The 8,626-nt window shown below is 34.0% G+C and overlaps 1 long non-coding RNA gene across 1 annotated transcript; it reads left to right on the top strand.

Annotated features, from left to right (window-relative positions):
- The first annotated feature begins 1,048 nt into the window (after positions 1 to 1,048).
- On the top strand, positions 1,049 to 7,719 carry LOC148597008 (uncharacterized). Its single transcript, XR_015919035.1, has 3 exons — positions 1,049 to 1,144; positions 2,550 to 2,689; positions 6,567 to 7,719. It is a non-coding gene; the product is annotated as an uncharacterized LOC148597008 (long non-coding RNA).
- Positions 7,720 to 8,626: the final 907 nt, after the last annotated feature.

The raw sequence follows: 8,626 nt of genomic DNA, 5'->3' as shown, positions 1-8,626 counted from the left end.
AGATGAACATGGAACAATTGAGATGAAAACAGACTTTGATTCCATTTGACAAATTCTTCAATGCCACTAGAGATACAAATGTCCTGAAAAAGAAGAACAAGAATAAGAACGCTGTACTTCCATGCATAAAATCAGTAACAAGTGAACGAATGACCTTAATATCTAATACTAAACACTAATCTGTTATCAGTGAACTAATGACCTTAGTATTTAACAAAGAACACTAATAAGTTACAGTGAAATTTTTATTTTTATATCTAAAACAGAACACTTAAACCTGTCTTAACTGAACCTGAATACCTGTCTATAACAGACACTTTTTAATACAAAGAACCTTAGTGAGTGTGCTAATATACCCCACACATCCACAAATATGACTCAAATTAAAAGTATTTTAAAAAAAATTCAGGGGCCTTATAGAAAATCTCAACATAACATGAACTTGATCTGTAACTGATCATGATACACTGTGAACTCACATACCAAACATCAGCTCAATATGTTGAGACAAAAAGTCCTGAAAACTGTTGATTTAAAAGAAATTGTTAATTCGAAGGCCTGTAATTTTGGTAAAAGTCAGCGGAGCAGAACAAAAACTATAGATACTCATCATGGTAAAGTTACATACCAAATACCAGCTCGATATCTGTAAGCGTGTAGAAAAAAAAAGTCCCAAAAATTTTATTTTAGAAAATTTGCTCAGTCCAAGGCAAGTAATTTCGGTAAAAATCAGCAGAACAAAACGTAAACATGATCTGTTTCTCAAGATGGTAGTTTCAGTTTCACAAACCAAACATCAGCTTAAGGTACGAGATCACAATTATCTGCCCTTAGCTATTCCTTGTATACGAATATAGTTCCTATTTTAATACGGTATTTTTTTTTAAATTATTTAGACAACCTTACCTTTAGAATTTATTATTCTTTTTTGGTTCAACTGAAAGAAGAATAATGGAAATAATTTAATAGATGTCTTGAATTAATAAAAAATACATATAGGGTGTGATTTTGGTGAGGTTAGAAAAGGTCAACTTTATGGCCTTTGGAAGCCATTTTGGGTCAAATTTGAGGGGGTCTCTGTGTTCAGGTAGTTAAAATTGAAAAATGATGGTGAAAATTGGTAATTTTTTTATGGAAGTTTCAGGTAAGATGGTTTATTCAGCTCCCAAAATTGCATTGATTTGAAGCGGTAGTTTTTTGTTTTAATTTGACAAATGCTATAATTAACTCGGTGTGAAAATTAATTGTGTCCTCGTACCTAATAGAGGAGTGTGTTAACATATAAAATCAGCTGTTATTGCTCCAGTACTGATTATTTTTGTATTTTTTTATATTTCTGTGTAGATAATGCCTTTGGTTACTGTAATATGTAAGAAGAAGTTTATTTTTCTGAAATTCTGTGAAATTCTGGCTATTTTGGGGGAAATCGGATTAGATTTCAATTTTTTTGTTCAAATTTTTTTGTCAAAGGGGGTTTCAGATTGAAGTTTAGGGGTAAATTCCTACACACTCATGCTGAAAAAGTTCATTTTAGCAAATTGGAGGCATTTTACCAAAAGTACAGAACAAAGCTACAAGATAAATCAGCCCTTGGAGAGAACAGGGAATGTATTATATGACAAATATGGGATTATAAATTGTAGATTTCCTGGTGCCATTGGCATTGAGTGGAAATCAGTTTATGTGCACAGGCTAGCATACATGATAGAGCATCAATCTCTTTATTTACCTGCAGTTGATGTTTCTCACTTGTGCCACAACACTAGCTGTATTAATGTTACCCATTTGGTGTTAGAGCCTCACGGCTTTAACAACAGTAGGCAGACATGCATGTTAAAAGGGGAATATGTTGGTCACATTGCCCCATTACCACCATGTTTAGTAGCCCTCAGGATGACAGACAATGACATAGGTATTTTTGACAAAATTAAGGGAGGGGGAGGCCAGGCTAGGGGAAGGCAGTCTTTATTTATTTTATTTTTTATTTTTTGCATCAACTAAGAATCTTTTTGAAAGATTTAGGTGGTCCTTAAAAGGACCTTTATGTTTGATTTTCTTCTTTCATCACTGGGGCATTTTCTTTTTGCAGTAATTGCCATGCTGCAGCAATCCTGGTACAGCATCTAGTTGGCTCTTTTTGTAATCAGGTCTCTTTTTGTTGTGCTCTATGTAGGCCTTGTTTTGAGCTATCTGTTGAAGTCGTCATTTTTTTTTAACCCAGTACGTTTTTCATATTGCTGGTGGTAAACAAAGTCTTTGTCCATCTTTTCGACGAAAGTGTTACAGTCATTTGAAATCTGTATTTCCAGATTCTTTCTCTTTTTTATGGCTGATGTACCATCCTGTTGTTGTTGCGATGAAATGCAGAATGTAACCTCCCCTCCATATTTTTACTATGGGTTACATTTTTAGGTAGGCTTACACTCAGTGCATGGTGGAAACCTTCATTCTTGTTCATCGTGTGATACATTTTCATACTATTGATTGCTTCTTCACTTAGTGTCATCTTTACCAATTCAGTAATTTTTGTCTGTTTTGTCCATTTGTAGCACAGTGATGTTGTAGCAGCTGAGGTAGTAGGATCGCAACCACCAGTTACTTGTTTCTGTTCCACCACACACCACGGAATCCCTGAAGCAGGATGAGCAGTCCCCATCATAGCACTTTAGTGTAGCAGTTACAATTGCAGGTAAAATTTTACCAATTTTTTCTATGTTTCTTTCATGATCATTCATAAGTTCGTTTAAAATCATCGAACATCGACATCTCAAATCAAGGCTAAATTTCTGTTTCAATTCTTTATTTTCCATATTTGTTTTACCGTGGACCATGGTCTCACTAAACTCGGCACGTAATCCTGTACGAAACTGATGTTGGCTCAGGTGCACCGGGTCAGCAAGTCTCTGCACTTCCCACAAAGGTACCAAGGCTTGGATAGCATCTTCAACTCCCTGCGCCGACCTGGCATCTCCATCAGTAGTAGCATACCGAATTAAAATACCCTGTAGTGCTAGTTGGCTTCCTACATCCTTTCCCATCTCATATTCTGACACAAGTGCCAATCTTTTATGAGATGCAATACATCCTTCATGGTCTCCGGAACACACTACTTCAAAACCAAGTCCTCATAACCATGCTCCCTTCCAACATAATAGGTTTTGGGACACTGCAACAATTATATATTTTCTGTCTGTGTTTTGCTTTATCTCCAACATTTGTGAATGAGAAGCGTTAAGCCCTGGTTTTTTTTTCGGCTTGAGCGGCTTGAACCAGGATATCGACCATCTAGTGTCAAATCTACAAGATTTTCAGGCTTTCCCTTGCTTCTGTTATCAGCTTTTACTAGTTCTGTTTTCTCCTTCATGTCTTCTATATTCAGGTCTATCATCTCCTTTGCTACTCTGTCTGAGTTTCTCTGCATGCTACTTCTGCTAGGTGGTGGAACATTGAAACGGGCCAAAATCTCTTGTGTCTTCCTGTTTCCTATTGGACTGTCTAAGCCCACTGATGCCAATCCAACATTTGAATATGTTCGGTCCCGTCTTGTTGTTTTCAATTTCTTTGTAGAGCTTCACTACTTCATTGGACACAAACCAACATTTCTTGCATTTAAGTTTGCGCATAGCACCACAACCCCATTTCTTAATGGTATGGGATTCCATCTGAGGCTTCTTGCAGGTACGTAGAGTTAATCTGTGTTGCTCGTATGCTGAGTTAAACAGAGCAAACATCTGTTCTTCATCAATGATATGAGAATTTGAACTTATTGTTGTCTGTGTCTCGTCTCTTTTCAGGTAAAGTGGTTGCAATATCATCTTCTGAGAATTATCAACAGCAGGATCATCATCATTTCCAAACTGGGAACAGCTGTCACTGCCAATGGTATGCGGTTCTTCTGTATCAGCTTCAACATGCTTATCGTCTTGTTGGTGATCTTGCAAATTCATTCAGATGTAAGTTTTGAATTATCTTCATCTGGTGAAACTGCATTCTCAAACACAAGACCTTTCAACCATGGAGTATGACTTTTCTTGTACCATCCAGCATTCTTAGGTGTAGACCTCCTCTTTAGACCAGTTTTACCTTTGTTGTGTGGAGGATTGCCAGGAGCAAACATCTTGGAATATTTTTGCAGTCAGTCTTGGCACCAAATTTTGATGTGATTTTTGCTTTCAAATGGCCACATTATATACTTTTCAGTTCTTTTGCTAATTTAGATCGTATTTTTTTTATGCTGTTTATGTTTGTTTAGTCTTAGAAAGGCTCAGGTTGAAGTCTTTTATTTCTTTTATCAGATAAATTAACTCTAATAGGATTCTGGGATAACCCCTCTGAGTGCAGGGGGGATCAAAGAAACATCAATAGAAATCAGATATGGTGTGCAAAATCTGTGAAATGGAAAAAATATATTTGATTTAGAAATTTTCTTAGTGGTTTTATTTAAAAACATGTTCTTGATTTGCCTTCCTGAATTTTATTTTAAAAAAATAAATAATTTTGGCATGTTTTTTTTACTTTTTTCATCATTTTTCTGTCTAAATGTAACAAAATGTGATAAAACTATCTTTTTTTATTAAAAACATAAAGAAAAAGTCAATTTCTTTTCATTTTGTCAAAATAAATTGTCAAATTATGCAAATGTCCTGTAGAGCAAGCCAACAAGTTGTGAACTTCTAAATCCTGAGCCTTTGAATATTTGGTCAAATCAGCTGTTGTGAAAATATTTATTTACACAGGGGATAATCATTTTGTCCCCAATTTGTGAATTGTTTCTGGTTTTTGTATCATGTCTTTATTTTATTAATACAATTTAATACTTTTTTATATCAAAGAATTACTTTAAAAATTGCTTTTATTTGTTGTAAATGTGTTTTTTTCCATATTTTTACCATATTAAGAATTAGATAATTCATACTTATTTTCTAATAAGTGTTTTTCTTAAAGCAGCTTTTATTACTGATATTTTGTTATTATCTAAGAATAATTACCACTTTAGTTTTTGAGAAAATCTTTGTTTACAAAAAAGTTTGAGAAGTTTTTAAATAAGTGGTCATTTTCAGATTTTTGCTTTTTTCTAGTATAAGAAGGTGGTTAAGCAAGGCTCACAGTGAGTTTGTTTGAATCCAATTTGCCGGATCAAAAGTTGTTGGATTTAACCGAAACTTGTCAGAATGATGGCATATATATCAAAATTGTCAAAAAACTTCTTTATTTTGAATTTTAGAACTTGACCGCAACTAATAGAGGAGTGTGTTTACATATAAAATCAGCTGTTATTGCTCCAGTACTGATTATTTTTGTATATTTTTTATATTTCTGTGTAGATAATGTCTTTTGGTACTGCAATATGTAAGAAGAAGTTTATTTTTTCTGAAATTCTGTGAAATTTTGGCTATTTTGGGGGAAATTGGATTAGATTTTAATTTTTTTCACATTTTTTTGTCAGAGGGGGGTTTCCAATTGAAGTTTAGGGGTAAATTCCTATACAACCATGCTGAAAAAGTTCATTTTAGAAAAATGGAGGCATTTTACCAAAAAAACAGAACAAAGCTACAAGATAAATCAGCCCCTGGAGAGAACAGGGAATGTATTATATGGACAGGAACTTCAACACCCAATTGCAAATATGGGATCATAAATTGTAGATTTCCTTGTGCCATTGGGTGGAAATCAGTTTATGTGCACAGGCTAGCATACATGATAGAGCATCAATCTGTTTATTTACCTGCAGTTGATGTTTCTCACTTGTGCCACAACACTAGGTGCATTAATGTTACCCATTTGGTGTTAGAGCCTCACGGCTTTAACAACAGTAGGCAGATATGTGTGTCAAAAGGGGAATGTGTTGGTCACATTGCCCCATTGCAACCGTGTGTAGTAGCCCTCAGGATGACGGACAATGATTTAGGTATTTTTGACAATATTAAGGGAGGGGGAGGCCTGGCTAGGGGAAGACTGTCTTTGTTTATTTTATTTTTTATTTTTTTTTGCATCAACTAAGAATCTTTTTGAAAGATTTAGGTTGTCCTTAAAAGAACCTTTATGTTTGATTTTCTTCTTTCATCACTGGGGCATTTTCTTTTTGCAGTAATTGCTGTGCTGCAGCAATCCTGGTACAGCATCTAGTTGGCTCTTTTTGTAATCAGGTCTCTTTTTGTTGTGCTCTTTGTAGGCCTTGTGATCTTCCATGTTTTGAGCTATCTGTTGACGGTCGTTGATTTTTTTTTACCTCAGTACGTTTTTCATATTGCTGGTGGTAAACAAAGTCTTTGTCCATCTTTTCAACGAAAGTGTTACAGTCATTTGAAATCTGTATTCCCAAATTCTTGCTTTTTTATGGCTAATGTACCAGGCATGTTGTTGTTGTGATGTACTGCAGATTGTAACCTCCCCTCCATATTTTTACTATGGGTTACATTTTTAGGTTGGCTTACACTCAGTGCATGGTGGAAACCTTCATTCTTGTTCGTCGTGTGATACATTTCCATACTATTGGTTGCTTCTTCACTTAGTATCATCTTTACCAGTTCAGTGACTAATTTTTTGTCTGTTTTGTCCATTTTTAGCACAGTGATGTTATAGCAGCTGAGGTAGTAGGATCGCAACCACCAGTTACTTGTTTCTGTTCCACCACACACCATGGAATCCCTGAAGCAGGATGAGCAGTCCCCATAGCTGAAAACATAATTATCTCTAAGAATAATTACCACTTTAGTTTTTGAGATAATCTTTGTTTACAAAAAAGTTAGAGAAGTTTTTAAATAAGTGGTCTTTTTCAGATTTTTGCTTTTAAGAAGGTGGTTAAGCAAGGCTCACAGTGGGTGTGTTTGAATCCAATTTGCCGGATCAAAAGTTGTTGGATTTAACCGAAACTTGTCGGAATGATGGCATATATATCAAAATTGTCAAAAAACTCCTTTATTTTGAATTCCAGAACTTGACCGCAACTTATAAAAGAGGTCACATTTTTGTAAAACGTGCTATTTTTATATGTTTTGGGGGTTTATTTCTCAGAATTCTTGGAATAAACATGAAATGTGGCAAAAAAAAACACATTAAAAAGGATATACCTGTTGTATTGGAGCTAAGTGGGGCCTATGATGTGTCAGTTGTATCAAACAATTAAAAGTTATATATACATGTACATGTACATTTGTATATCTGCAAATTGAAACAGCTAATATTTGTGTTGGTTCTCAAATCCTAAAATCACAATGTTTTTGTACAGAATGATGTTTTTGGCATTGATGCACAAAAATGATTTGTAAAATGGACCATGTCTAATGTTTTATTATTCTGTCTTTGTTCAATCTATGAAGCATTAACCATTTTATTAGCAAGGGGAGAGTGATCTTTTAAAAATGTTCCAAATTCCTGAAAGGAATATTTTACTCCTCCAATGAAAAGTAGAATAATAATGATTCTATGTTTCCACAATTACTAAACAAGGCATTTTTTTCAAAATGAAATATTGATTTCAGTTGCTTCTGAATTAAAACTAAATATTTGTGCTTGTGCTACATAAATTTCTTATCTGACATCAAATCCCTGCCCCCTAAATCCTACAAGAATATTGTCACTGGAAGATGTAACTAAGTTTACTAGTATATAAACATGTTTTATTTATGATGCATGCACATAGTAATAGAGACAAGTGCAACATTTTGTCTAAATATGTAGGTACTCAGGTAAAGTCCAAATAAAATTTTAATTAACTAATGTGAATGTTATAACTTTCGCCATAACATACATAGGTGAAGAAAACTCCTCAGCAATTAAACAAATTGAAAGAAAATGTGAAACCCTACAATACAAGAATGTGTCCTAGTTAAAATAAAAAAAAGCTTTGCCAAATGCAGCATGATACAACCACAGACAATTAAACTCTGCAAGTATGCACACAATATTAGTTATTGACACAATAGAGACTTACAGTTCATTAATGACACAACTAATCATTCGGACACAATATTGCACATTTTGAAATTCAATATAAGTATAAAGGTCTGCTTTAGAGTGCATTCATGGATCACTTTGTACTTCATTATCTCAAAAATAGGGTTAATTTGGTAGACATACTTCTTAAAGCTCTTGTATTTAGGCTTGGATTTCAAATGGCATCCACTGGAAAAAAAAGTTTCAAAATTGCACCTATTTACTCTAAAAACGTATGAAATATCTGAAATCTGATTGAAACATGTAATCATGGACTTTCATAAGGAATGTTATGAAAAAAAAACTTGAAAATGCACCAAATATAAAAAAAATGAGTTGTTAGGGCATGGCTTTCTTTATACTTTGTAAACTGTAAAAGATGTTTGAAATCTAATTGAAAACTTCAAGCAAGGATTTCGATGTGACATCTACAATTTTTTTTTTCAAAACCAAACCAGAAATATACAAGTATATTTTATTTCTTGAAAAATACGTCACAACCCAAACAATCAATGCAAGTCTGTTTGTTGTGGTATATTAAATTCTATGAACTTCTTGTTTTAGGACCCATTTATGCCCCTAATTCTAACCCCCAAATCTATACCAACCTTTCTGTTGTAGTTTGCAACCTTGTTTTAAAATTTATAAAGATCAACCAAGTAATACTAAAATATTCACAAAAACCAAGTGT

This window comes from Perna viridis, chromosome 15 (assembly GCF_037379345.1).
Source record: "Perna viridis isolate PV_CMFRI_1.1 ecotype Kerala chromosome 15, ASM3737934v1, whole genome shotgun sequence".
Lineage (NCBI taxonomy): Eukaryota > Metazoa > Mollusca > Bivalvia > Mytilida > Mytilidae > Perna > Perna viridis.
This window is presented reverse-complemented; position numbering and strand designations above follow the sequence as displayed.